The 14,772-nt window shown below is 36.2% G+C and overlaps 1 protein-coding gene and 1 long non-coding RNA gene across 9 annotated transcripts in view; both read right to left on the bottom strand.

Annotated features, from left to right (window-relative positions):
* LOC144301758 (uncharacterized) overlaps positions 1–14,772 on the bottom strand; it is a 580,647-nt gene that overhangs the window by 203,541 nt on the left and 362,334 nt on the right. The gene's annotated exons all lie outside the window — the stretch shown is intronic.
* The window catches only part of LOC144301757 (uncharacterized), a 67,024-nt gene continuing 62,310 nt past the window's right edge, over positions 10,059–14,772 (bottom strand). For both annotated transcript variants that reach the window (XR_013368539.1, XR_013368540.1), the window contains one exon: positions 10,059–13,291. The gene's annotated coding sequence lies outside the window, so the exon portion shown is untranslated. The remainder of the gene's footprint in view (positions 13,292–14,772) is intronic.

The raw sequence follows: 14,772 nt of genomic DNA, 5'->3' as shown, positions 1-14,772 counted from the left end.
CTGGGGGATCAATCTTCATAAAGCCTCTAGTCCGAAGGAAGCAGTTAAGTGACATGAATTCCATCATAACAATAAAATGATTATTTAAATTGAAAAATTTAACTAAAACTGACAAAGAGCATTTCTCTCTATATATACATAAATATCCTAATATTTTTACTATTGAATTCAATCTCTTCTCTAGAACAATTTGTATTCCACAATAAAGAGGATCCACATGTAAAAGCTGTTCACAGAACTTACAGATAGAAATCTAATCTTCTGAATAGAGAAACATGGATAACATTTTAAAAATTAAGGAAAAAGAAATTAAGTCAAAGAATACTTTAAGTAAAACATGAGTAAATGCTCACACTGAATGAAATTCATTGGCTGATGAATGGATAAAGAAGATTATATATATATATATATATATATATATATATATATATATATATATATATAATCTTAGCCCAAAAAGAATTAAATCTTGCCATTTGCAATGACATGGATAGAGCTACAGAGTATTATGCTAAGTGAAATAAGTCAGTCAAAGAAAGACAGATACCATATGATTTTACCTTTATGTGAAATTTAAGAAGCAAAACAATCATGGGGGGAGAAAGAGAGAGGCAAAGCAAGAAATAGATTTTTTAACTATAGAGATCAAATGATGGCTACCAGAGGGTATAGGGGCAGGAGGATGGTTGAAACAGGTGATGGGGATTAGGGAGGGCACCTATTTTGATGAGCACCAGGTGATGTATGGAGGTGTCAAATCAGTATATTGTACATCTGAAACAAATATTACACTGTATGGTAACTAACTGGAATTTAAATAAAAACTTAAAAAACAATAAAAGATAAAAAATTAATCCCTTCACTCATTCATTCAACAATGATATACTAACTGCCTTGTTTTTGCAAGTTCTGTGCTAGTACTGAGGATATAGGACTAGCCACTGCTCATAAGGTATTGAAGAAAGATATGAAACAATCATATAATTAAAATTTTAATGAGGATGTTGGCTGAAAAGGGAGCCTATATAGGGATTTCAATCTGTTCTTGGGTAGGGGTCAGAAAGATATCATCAGGAAGTAACTTCACATTTGTGAACTTAGTCCTCATACTAACTCAATGAGACCAGTGCTGCTATCATCACCCTATTTAGATAAGAAAACTGAGGCGAAAAAGGCATTAAATATATTAACAAATCAGACAGTTGGTAAGGGGTAAATGCAAGATCCAAACCCAGGCTATCTGGTTTTAGACTCTGCTTTTAGCCACTGTGCTATGGATGTTCATGCTCATTTGTGAGGAGTAATGAACACAGTCCAGAGAGAAAGACATATGAAAAGAACCTGAGGTGGACAAGAACCAGTGTTCTACATAGGAGCTGCACTGCTCAATAGAAATATGAGCCACATATGTAATTTTAAATTTTCTAGTAGCCATGTTATGAAAAGTAAAAAGAAACAGGTGCATATAGTACCCAGGAGAGGTGATTTGGCAGTTTCTTATAAAACTAAACATGCAAATATCATATGACCCAGCAGCTGTACTCAAGCATTTACCCCAGATAAATGAAAATATATATTCACACACAAATCTGTACAGGAATGATTTTGACAATTTAATTCATAGCAGAAACTAGAAACTAGAACCAACCCGGGTGTCCTTCGATTGGTGAGTAGTTAAAGTACAGTATATCCAGCTCATGGAAGGCTATTTGGCAATAAAGATGAATGGATTATTGATGCAGGCAATGACTGGGGTCAATCTTGAAGGAAATATACAATGGAAAAAAAGCCAATTCCCAAAGAATACAACCTGCATGATTCCATTTACATAACATTTTTGCCATGAGAAAGTTATATAAATGGAGAACAGACTAGTGGTTGCTAAAGTTAGGGCCGAGGGAAGGATGGAGCACAGATACCGGGTAGATGTGGTTATAAAGATTCAGTGAAGGAACTATTTTGAATCTTGATGTGGTGGTACCCACATATGTGATAAAATTAAATAGAACTAAGCACACATGCACACACACACATGCATACGTACAATTAAAACTAGGGAAATAGGGGTAGAATTGTATCATTGTCAATATCATCGTCAATACCATCATGATAGATTTGCAAGATATTACCATTGGGCAAAACTTTAGAGAAAGGGAACATGTGATTTATCTGTATTATTTCTTACAATTACATGGGAATCTAGAATTATTTCAAAATAAAAGTGTTAATTAAAGAAAAGAGGGACGCCTGGGTGGCTCAGCGGTTGAGTGTCTGCCTTTGGTTCAGGGCGTGATTCCGGAGTCCTGGGATCAAGTCCCACATTGGGCTCCCTGCATGGAACCTGCTTCTCCCTCTGTCTGTGTCTCTCATGAATAAATAAATAAAATCTTTAAAAAAAATAAAGAAAAGAGATTTAGTTTATTTTATCCTACTTAATCCAATACATTTGAAATACTTCCATTTCAACATATTAAATAATATAAAAATTATGGAGATATTTCACTTTATTTTAGACTATCCAATTAAACCAGCCATGTTCCAAGTTCTCAAGAGTCAGATATGGCTAGGGCTACCATACTGGGTAGCATAAGTGTTGTGAATACAAAGATAAGAAGTGAAGACAGAGATTTAAGACGTAGGCATGGGTCAAGTTATACAAATGGCACTTGTAATAAAATCCAGGGTCATTGCAGTGGCCTAGAGAACCTAGTAATATAGCAATCTCCTGCCTTCCCCCTCCCTCGTTCTCCTCAGCCATGTTGAAGTACTTGCTCTTTCTGGAAAATCCCAAGTATGCTCCAGTCTCAGGAATCCTGCTCTTGCTGTTTTCCCTAACCCCAGAATCTCTCTCTAACTTGTTACCATGCTAAGAATTGTCTCTGCTCAGATGTCTGTCAGAAGGTGTTTCCTGACCTACTTAAATAGAAGAGCAAATTCCACTATTCTCCATTGCTCTCCATCCATGCATTATACTACTTTAATTTTCTTGACAGTACTTATACCCCTGGACATTCTACATATTTCCTTGCCTATTGTCAGTTTCCCACAGAGCCTGGAAGAGTGCCTGCTGTACAGAATACATCCCATGGATATTTGCTGAATGAATTGTTTGATGAACACATTAACTATGTTTAACACTTTCACTATTCTCAAATGAACTGCCTGCCTCAAATAAAATCTATGTTTTCCTGGAATTCAAAATCTGACATGATAAATGTCAGAAATTGGGTTAAGTTTTTATCTATTTTATTATATTTTGGTCTCCTGAATTTTAAAAATACAATGCACAGAAGCAATGTCTTTATATCCCCCCCAAATCAACAAGATATATATATATATATTTTTAATTATTTATTTTAGAGAGAGAAAGAGAAAGAGAAAGGGAGTGAGCACAAGTGGGGGAGAGGCAAAGGGAGAGAGAGAGAGAGAATCTCAAGCAGATTTCACACAGCGTGGAGCCAGATGCAAGGCTTGATCTCACAACCCCGAGATCATGACCTAAGCTGAAATCAAGAGTTGGATGTTTAATCAACTGAGCCACCCAGGTGCCCCAATCAAAAAGATATTTTTCATTCAAAGATTAAGTTTTTGGTTAAAAGTTTTTTTTAAACATTATCTCTTATTTTTAGAGAACTTATTTCTGATATAAGACCATTTAATTTATATTTTATTACTATATATGTGGTAAATTTATGTACATCTTGTGGTAAAATTCACTTTTCACCAAGTAAATACATTCAGAAATTCTGTAAAATGGTATTCACTATTTCTAAAGGTGTCATCAAAACTCTCCTAGTACGTTGGGCCTTTCATGACCTGTCACCTTCTGAGGGAAGCATTCTCCAATAACCACCAGAATTTCTTTCTCTCTCATACTTCCCTCATTGCATCCAATATCTACCTTCAACATCTATTCCAGTCTACTTATATCAGAGATATTAATGAAAATGTTCTCACTCCAGGAAGGTAGAAACTGTCTTTTTCTAAGTCACTAACATAATGATTTACACTTCTCAGTTGGACTTAGATAAATAAATATTTGATGAATGAATTTTGTTTTGTTTTAGTAATGTATGCATATATCTAATCTAGAAGATTTGATAGGCAAATGTTGCATAAGACAACCTCTCAAACGCAAATTCTTACCGTCCAGTATTTTTTCCAGAAAAGAACTAATATTTATTAAGCTCCTAAGATACATTAAAGATTTAACATGTGATCTCATTTAGTCCGCATAATGTATGGAATATCATTAACTCTGTCTATGAAGAAATGAAAGCTCAGAAAAAACATAGCTTTTACAAGGTCTAATGGCTGTTAAATGTCAGGATTCTCTCTGTCCCAAGTCTAAGGTATTATTTCATACTTTACAGTAGTAATACTTGAATGTAGAAATAGCTTCTAGAACAAGTGATACAGCTATCTATTTTGTTATCAGAGTTACCTAAAGTTTCTGAGCCCCAAAAGAGAATATTGATAAATCAAGGCTTATCTACAGAACTGCAACCAAAATATGCTGAGCTTCTAAAACTGCATTTCATGTCTGATTAAGGAATTGGAGAATTTTATCCAAGAAAACAGTAAATGATACTGCATAGTGAGGAATTTGGCCTCGCCCAAGAGAGATCTGGCCTTTGTTGTACTTAGCTTCTGGTAGGTAACCTCTAAACCCTTGGAATTTCCCAAGTGACAGGAATCTATGTTTTTCATGGTAGCCCCTCTGGAAACCCTGGTAAATCAATCAATCATGTTTATGTAATAAAGCTCCCATAAAAACTCTGGATGCTGAAGCTCACATAGGCCTCCCCTGTTGGCATTACTATAGGCATATTGTCACATACTAGTAGAGAAACAGGTTCTGAGAATAATGAAAGGTTCACATTTGGAACCCTCCCAGACTCTGCACTGTATCTCTTCCTTTGGCTGATTTTTGGCATCATTTCCCTGCAACAATTGTAACTCTAAGTGCAGTAGATTTCAGTTAGTTCTGTGAGTCTTTCTAGTAAATTAGCAAATGTGAGGGTTGATCTGAGAAACCCTGAACATACAGTTGATGTCAGAAGTAAGGGTGGTTTGTGTGGATGCTAACATTGTGGTTGCACCCCAACTCCTTGGAGTTGGGTTCAAAAATCTTGGGCAGCCTGGCTGGTCTGGAAGACGATGCTTTAACTCCATGTAAATGTGTAATAGCAATAATACAATAAATTTAAAGATGTTTAAAAATGTATTATAGCATATTAAATATTTGTTGGGGAGAGGAGCATGAAAATTGGCCTCAAATATCCAGAATATGATCAGGTGGACATGTTTGGTATTTCTCAGAGACAAAATGTGGCTCAAAGTAAGAAAGAAGTTTCTAAAAATTAGAGCTACCCAAAGATATCTTTAGCTACCCAAGAAAGTAGTAAGCTCCTTACCTTTGAAAATCTTAACTTCCAGCATAGAATGCTCTAAGCTAGATGTATTGTTAAGGGATTCCAGTCTCAGAAGGGAGGATGGATGATTTTAAAGACATCTTCAGACTCTGAAATTCGGCAATTTCATGGTCTCTATTTCTTCAAAATAGCAACTAATAAAGCCAAGCTTACATGCTTGCTTAATAGGTCACGGTCTTCAATTTGGCTCTTACAAAAGTCTGTAATTTTGCTTGGCTTAAAAATACCAGGGGGAAAAAAAAGGATGCTCTAGGAAAGAACATTTCAATCTATGTAATCCTGGCTCAAATCTTCCCATGTAAGTTTTTTCATTATCAGTATAAATTAAAGAATATTTACTTTCGAATGTAAATAGAAAGCTTACCTTCTCTGAAAAACCATTCTAACACTAATACAGAATTTTGATGATGTACCATAAGAATTGGCATTCTGTTACAAATCAATCAAATTGCAGAAGAGCCTTTTCAAATGAATTATGGACGCATATAGCAAAATCTAAAATTGTCACAAAAGAACATAAACCACACACCTAACAATTTAATTTAATGCAAAATATATTTACATTTATTAATAAATTAGTTTATTATAAAACTTTTTCTTCACATTATAGCATACTAAATGTTGTACCATTTAACAACTACACATATTAGTTTTATACGTTATATACATATATACATATAACAACTAAATGTTGTTCACATCAATAGCTCAGGAAATATATCTTCTGAAGCTTCCTGAGCAATTGCCATTTCTTTTTTTTTTTTTAAGATTGTATTTATTTATGTGAGACACACAGAGAGGCAGAAACATAGGCAGAGGAGAAGCAGGATCCCCATGGGGAGCCCAATGTGGGACTTGATCCTGGGACCCCGGGATCATGATCACTGAGCCATCCAGGCATCTTGCAATTGCCATTTCTTCATACTGAACTGATTTTTTAGAATCTTAAGTAAAATTCCGAGTATGAGTTTTATTGAACCATCAAAAGCTAACCTGTTCTAGTATAAGTTGCATTTCACATGTTTTTGTTAATTCTCTAATCAGCACAAAGCATTGTCATCGCAAGCAACACAAAAGCACTATATTTAAGACAATTTTATAACCTGACATGTTATAGAATAAAATGTGAAATAAAATAATAAAAATCCTACCATTTGAGAAGTGTAATAATTCCTGGTCCAACCTCACCCAGAGTATCTTATTGCTATTTTTCTGCAGAGATTATAAATTTGGGGTTGCCTTGAGCTATGTTTGTCAATTTGTACAACAACCTCATCATTTTGCTAAAGGCTCAGCCTGTTCTAGGTTCCTAACTGTAACAAGAAAGATATTATATAAACTAATAATTTAAAAGTTATATATTAGATTAAGGAACTTAATTAAAACAGAAAGGTTTTTTTAAAAATTGGTAACAATGAGGTGTTATAACAAAACAATATGTCTACATTCTCACTTTGGGGACAAAAGCAGTAGAACGAATAGAAGTATAAGAAGTGTGTCATAGACTCCCACATTTCGTTTTGTAGATTTATGGAACTTCCCGGAAAGACCTCTCCAATTCCTGATATGGTAGGATAGATCCAGGGAACCTTAGAAGTTGAAGAGAACTCATTAAGGTAACATAGTTCTCAGTGTCTAAGTAGGATATTCTCAAACAGCTTTATGATAGAATGTGAGTCTAATTTTAGTGATGTATTACTCAATAACTGGAGTATTTTTTACATGATACCATAGCTTTGAGTTGAAAGCACCCACACAAATGGAAAACTAACTATAACTTATTTATCCCCAATAAATATATAGTGGAAAGATTTCTTCTTCATATCTGGCAAGGGATATGAGATTAGAGTTCTGTCACAATGAGATAACTATAAATTAAAAGTCCTTAATTTTCCAGTATTTTTTTTAATAAGAAGAATGAGAAAGGCAACCAGAAAGGTGGCTATTTAAAAGCCTATACATTTCTGAAAGCCCATACACAATCACATACTTTTATTTCCATTCCTAAGAGTACACATACAGTTCTGCTTTTATTTTTTTTAAGATTTTATTTATCTATTCTTGAAAGGCACAGATGGAGATAGGCAGAGACTTAGGCAGAGGAAGAAGCAGGCTCCATGCAGGGAGCCCAATGTGGGACTCGATCCTGGGACTCCGGGATCATGCCCTGAGCCCAAGGCAGAGGCTCAACTGTTGAGCCACCCAGGTGTTCCTACACTTCTGTCCCTGTGTGGCTCAGTCGGTTGAGTGTCTGCCTTCAGCTTCGCTCATCATCCCAGGGTCCTGGAATCAAGTCCCGCATTGGGCTCCCCGCTCAGGGAGGAGTCTCCTTCTTCCTCTCCTCTGCCTTTCCCCCCACTCATGCATGCATGTGCTCTCTCTCTCCCTCAAATATATAAGTAAAATCTTTATGAAAAAGAAAATAAAAGACAGTTGAGATTTCATATCATGACTTCATATTTTTATCTCAACTCTGCATTCCAGCATAGTGCAAGGATGTACCACCCTTTTGGAGAAGGCTGAAATAGTTCACACGCTCCACCAGAAGATAATTCTGATGCTTTGAAATGCCTCTGAAATCTAGTCCATATTAGTCTTCTCTAAAGTTCTTATAAAGGTAAGGGTCACCACTACAATCTGATTCTAATACAATATTCCTCATTCTTTTCTGAGAATGACCAAGGATTATTTTAGACTAGAGAAGTTATACATATATACTTTATAGTTGTTTAAGGATACTTCCCTGAGCATTTCTCCTAAATTTAATCCAAATTCAGACATATAAGTAGAATAATACAGAGTTTGATATTCATTAGGGTAATGGTGCTCAAACTTGCTCAGTTTTGCAGAATCACTGAAGATTAAGGTGCTCTTTTTGAAACATCATAAAATAATAGCATATTAGGGCACCTGGGTGGCTTAGCCCCTTAAGTATCTGGTCATGCCCCAGAGTCCCTGATTGAGTCCTGAGTCAGGCTCCCTACTCAGTTTGGTGTCTGATTCTCCCTCTCCCTCTGCCCCTTCCCCAACTTGTGTATACTCTCATATTCTCTCTCAAATAAACAAATAAAATCTTAAAAAATAATGGTGCATTAAATTCTAACATAAGAGTTTGTAATAGTTTATTCCTAGATGATGCAACCATAATGTATTCTTACAAAATCACAAACATCCTCCCACTTAGCACAACAAAGACAACCTAGAAAGCTTGTGTGCTCCCTGGTACAATGTACACAAGACCATTTATGTAAATCTTGCTGAAACAAAACAAAAACAAACAAAGCATCTTTTGATTGTGGCTCAGGTCATGACCTTACGGTGATGAGATTGAGCCCCACATTGGACTCCACACTCAATGGGGGGGTCTGCTTGAGATTCCCCTCCGTCTCCCTCTATCCCCCCCTCTTTCTTTCTCTAAAATAAATAAAGCCTAAAAAAAGGAAATATGTCAACCAAATGCCATGTGTGGCCCCTGTTTGAATCCTCATTCAAACAAATTAATTGTAAAAAAAAATTAATGAGACCATCAGGAAAATGTATATACCTTTATGGAATGTTTGATGATATTAGGGAACTACTGTAAATGTTTGCAGGTGTAATTATATTATACTTAAAAAAATAGTATTCTACTTTTAGAGATATATACTGAACTATTTATTGATGTATGCATATCATATCGTGCATGGGCTTGCTTTAAAGTAATCCAGGAAATTAAGAATGAGTGAATGGTAGGTATAGATGAAACTAGTTTGGCCATAAATTAAAGTTGAATAGCTGAGAATATATCTGAAAGAAATGAAATCACTATACCAGCATGTTCATTACAGCATTATTTACAATAGTCAAGTTACGGAAATAACCTAAGTATATATGTCAGCCATAAAAAAGGAAATCCTGTCATTTGGAGAAACATGAATGAACCTTGAGGGCATTATGCTAAGTGAAATAAGCCAAACAAAGAAAGACAAATATTGTATGATCTCACACATGGAATCTAAAAAAAAAAAAAAAAAAAGAAACTCGTGAAAACAGATTGTAGGTTAGTGGCTGCTAGGGTCTGAGTAGGGGGGGGGGGTGGTAAATGGTGGTCAAAGTGTACAAAATACCAGTTATAAAATGAGTGAGTTCTGGGGATTTAACATATGGCATGGAGACTTTAGTTAATATTGTATCATATACCTTAAAGTTGGTAAGAGAGTAGATCTTAACTCTTCTGACCACCAAAAAAAGTAATTGTGTAACTGTAGAAGATAATGGATGTGTTGACTTTCTTATTGTGGTAATCATTTTGCAATATATTTCATAATGTTATATGTCAAATATATTTGGACATATATGGAGAAAAAGATGTCAATTCTCCTCCTCCTCTTCCAAAAAAAAAGTTTTTTAAATCTCTATGTGTGATGGGCATATAGAAGTTCATTGTGCTATTCTAATTTGTATATATTTGGAATTTACCATAATAGACATTTTTTAAAAAGAAAGTGGATTACCTAAATTATATTTCCATTAGCATTAGTATAAACAGAAAATCAAAATAAAATATAGCAAAAAATACATATGGAAGCACTCATTAGAAAAGAAAATTCAGTTTATTTAGTAATATTTGGGAGTTGGGGAGAATTCCGACCAGGGTTTGGGCTGAGGTATTCTACTGTTAAAATGAATCTTCTAGAACAGACAGCACTGAAGAAGCAGAGCAGGAAAACCACAATAAAAGCAATATATTTGAAATTGTGTTCTAATAGAAGCAAAGATAAAAAGATTTAAATTAGCTAGAAGGTTGAAAGGAATACTCTCCTTCTTGCCTTATTTCACAGACCAAATGCTAAGTCATACTTTTTATAGAAGTACAGAAAACTTTATAGATTGAAAAGAATGGGTAGAGATTGAGGGTAGATAATTCAAAAAGAACTTTTATAGTATTCAGAATAGCATATATTAGTCTTTTCTCTGAAATCCTGAGTCTTTAGACCTAGGCTGTGTGTTAATCTCTTTCAGGGTTCCTATATATTTTTTCACTAATCCTTTCAGGTTGATAGCTATTTTGGTGTCTGGTTATCTAAACCATAGTCGATATTTTGCCTGCTATTTCACTCGTTTTCTCCAACTGGGACTGAACTCTATTGTTCCTGGTCAAATAATATAACACACATCCATGTTACTAATTCAGTCTGAGTGTCTGCATCAAAACTTGAGTGAAACCTTTACCCTTTTGTTGGCCCATCCCTGGTCTTGAACTAATTGGAGTGTATTTGTTTGGATTATAGTCAAATTGAACCCACTATTCAATCGACGATTGAACTATGCTCCTAAGATGCATTCTGCTTAAAATTGAAGGAAAATAACACAGCTTGACCCTTGTGAAGTGTTATGAAGAGCTGGAGTCAAGTGGAGACTTCTTTTATTCTCGTTGGAGTATTTTGTTGCTATCTTAACCTTATGCTGGGCAGAGTCATGAATAGCTACATAAAAAATTCCTTTATATTTGTTGTTTCAATGTTAAGAGGTCTTATTAACACAAAAAACATTAAAACTGGATAGATTTATAGCTAAACATTTAATTTTAATGCTTATAATACCCTAAACTAGGAAGACAATAGCACCATTTACTGAATATGTATTTTAAGCAAACATCAAGCTCAGACATCAATGCTTTATAGACAGCATTAAATTTATATACTTTTTCATTATTTATTGATTGGCATTCCAAGAGATAACTAGCCAGTTGCTCCCATCAAACTCACCACTCTTTACTCTAGACTTTGTAATGTCAGTGAACAAAATTATTGCAGCTTTTAAATATGTATCCTGCTGTGGGCTGGAGCCAGCTCATACTGATTCAGGAGACTATTCTGTGCATCTTTCCCCAACTCCACATTAAGTGACATAATATTGGTAGTTTAAATGGCCATGGTGGGTGAATTACACTATAGATACTGGTAATGTCATTATTTTCCTCCAGAGAGCCAGTTGTTAGACATTTACTAATACGCCACTGTATGTATCCCTCTTTCATTTCCCCCAAAATGGAAATGTCATTGGGAGGATCTAACATAGCCCAGTTAATGCTACTGCAGTGACAGTGAAAGTTAGGACTAACTTTGAACAAATAAGGGAAGAAAGGAAAGAAACTAGCAGCAATAGAATTCCATAACCAGCCATTCCCCAATTTATTTCATTTCTTGAAAGGATCAGATAAGATAGCCATGATCCTTTGTGCATTCTTTCAGTAACTTGGTGGGAGGAAGAATTGGGGAAACACTCTCCACATTGGGGTCAGCAAACTACAGTCTGTGTGTGCTAAATGTAACACATTTAGCTCCTGTTTTCATGAGTAACATTTTATTGGAGCACAGCCACACCCATCTGCTTATATGTTGCCTATGGCTGCCTTCACACCTTAACAGAAGTGCTGAGTAGTTGTCATATAGACTGTATGGCCTGCAAAGCCAAAAAAATTTACTATCTGGCCCTTATAGAAGAAGTCTTCCAAAATGACTGGGGTTGTGATATATTTGACAAATGGCTGATGTCTTAGCTGGAATTTAATTTTTTCAAGGATGATGTAGAAATAAACTCAGTTTCCTTGCTTTCCTTCCTTTCATCTAATGAAGGTAGTCCCAGGAACATAAACTATGTCCCTAAATGTTATTGTATCTACTCATGCAATTTATCATGTAAGGTAAGATACACAGGAACACTCATTATTGTTCCCACACAGATTGGGATACCCAGACTCTCTACTTGGATCCCTTTATTCAATTACTCATTCATTTATTCATTCAACAAATATTAAGGGACACTAGGATCCAGTCTACTAGGCTCTAGGTACTAGAGGTATACTCATGAATAATCAAAGTTCCTGTCCCTATGGAGCTTATATTTTACTGGGAAAGGCATATAATGGCTTGCATGTTGTCTAATATCATATCTAGACATGATAGGCATTAAATCAGGAAAGCTGGAGAAAATTTAAATCAGGAAAGGTGCTGGAGAATGAATGAGGTGCTTTTTAAGATGTTTAGAGAAAGCAAGCATCTCTAAAGAGGTGACATTTGAGCAGGGAGGCCAGAGAAAAGTAAAAGAGTGAGCCATGCATTTCTGGCAGAGGGAACAGCAGAGGCTAAGGCTCTCTAGTGGGTGTGTGCTCAGCTGTGAGGAAAAGCAAGATGAAGAATGAAGAGAGGGCATGATGATGTCCACAAGGTAGGCAGGGGCAAGGTCATATAGGTCCTTGTAAGGACAGTGAAGATTTTGTATTATATTCTAATTATATGGAAAACCACTGGGAAGTTGTGAGGAGGGTGCTGACTTCAAATATAATTTGGCTTGTAGATTTACATTTCTCTCCTGTGCATAGAAGAGACTACAGTGGGCAACAAGGGGGAAGCAGACCAGTTACAAGGCTATTGCAGTAATGCAGGCAAGAGATGATCTATATGTGTCGGGTCTGGGGGGTGACTGGGAACCATGAGAAGATAGTTAAAAGGATTTTGGATTGAAAATATTTGTAGACTTCTTAAGTTTTCTTTATAACTCGGTGCTAATTTAGTTCTTATTACACAGAATAGAGTAGGAAAGACTCATGCATTTATTCAACAAACACATTGATCATTAATAAGAGAACAATAGGTGCTATGTACATGAGATCAGAGGTCAAAAGGAGTTCAGTTGAGTGGATAGTAATCAGCAACAACTGGGTTCTTCATCTGTCAACTCGCTTAGTTCATACAACCCCCCCCCCCTTCTCTGACCCCAACACCCTCCACAGTACATTCACGGGACACTCTAAGCCCATGGCTGCTGGTACTCAGGATATCTGAGGCTGCTGCAATTCAAGATGCTCTTCACGTCTAGAGTTTGAGAATGGAAGAAGTGGATTAAAACAGCATACAGTTTATTTATATGGTGCACACGCACATGCACACACACATACACACGTTTCTTAGTTCCAATGTACAACTGTTGAATCTTTTAAGTCTTGTCTTTTATGAATCTTACCTATCTCTATCAACACAGTTATGTCATTCTTCAGCCAATTAAGCTACGGAATTTCTTTAATTAACGTTTTAATTATGGTGGCCTCACCTGTCCCTTGTTCCTTTCTTATCCTTTCATCGTAAGGTTTTAGGTGTAATGCACTAGGATTTTTGAACAGATTTTCTTGAAGGTCTTTCCTACTGTTAGAGAGAGACACAGGTTCTCATATTAACCCTACAGCTCTCCACGTTGCAATGGGTACTGTGAATTCCAGTATCTGTCCCAAAATTATGCTTCTTTCTTTGTCCTAAACAAAGGGCAGATCTTTGCTGGTTTCTCAAAGCAGCAAGATTCAAGTCCTGAGTGAACATTTGGGCATTTTAGTAGAGTGGTGGCATTTTGCCCTCTAAGATACACCTGCCTGTGACTCCAAAGGAACCTTGTGATGTCAGCTAAACTCCAGGGTTTATAAAAAGGAGTGGGAGGGGCGTGAATCAATTGGCCAGTTCTCGAAGCCGAGAAAAGTATACCAAGTTAATATTCCTGAGAATACGGTTTTAAGTATCTAAATACTGTGGAATCCAAACTGCAATACAAGATGCTTTGATGCGACTGAAAAATTATTTTAAGAGCAAGGGAGTGTTAATGGTTATGGGAAGTTCTATATAGTAGATGTCATATGTAAAAACGTTAAGTATATATACCATGCCATTGATGTGTTTTTAATTTTGCAAATGCCCCCAGTGTCCAGCCTTGACCATATTTTCCTTGGTATCATCATGAAGATAAAGAATAAAATGGAGACATGGTAACCCCCTCCAAGGTGTCAGGAGCTGCACTGGACTTCCTCCACCTCAGAGCAAGGCTCGGGAGAGCGCCTCAGGAGCTCGGGAAGGGTTAAAGTTTTGTCTGTGACACTGAAATTGAGGCCAGCTGTAGGTCATATTCACGTCCCAGTCACAGGAAAATGAACCTGTGAGACAGAACCTAATTATCTGCTAAACCAAAAGCCAGTCTCAGTTCAATAACTTACGACAGAGCTAGCAGCCAGATATAGTGTTACCATGGCAACGCTGGAAAAAGCTCCACTGCGGTTGAGAATAAGGAGGAAAAGAAGGAGACTGTAACCCTAAATGTGCTGTAGCTGTTTGATCTCAGACAAGTGGTCTGTCTGGAAAACCAGGTTATTCTATCCGTGTCTACCATTGTCTATTCACTTTAATACCTGCTACAATTACCGAAAAGGAAAATGCAATCGCAATGTCCCCTGGGCTTAAAAATAATCCACGTGCAAATGGCTAACTGGGAATTAATTTTAAAGAGCAGTGCATAAGTTTCCTCTTTCTCTTCCTCC

The sequence above is a fragment of the Canis aureus genome, chromosome 30 (genome assembly GCF_053574225.1).
Source record: "Canis aureus isolate CA01 chromosome 30, VMU_Caureus_v.1.0, whole genome shotgun sequence".
NCBI lineage: Eukaryota > Metazoa > Chordata > Mammalia > Carnivora > Canidae > Canis > Canis aureus.
Note: the sequence above shows the minus strand (reverse complement) of the source record. Positions and strands in the feature narration are given on the sequence as shown.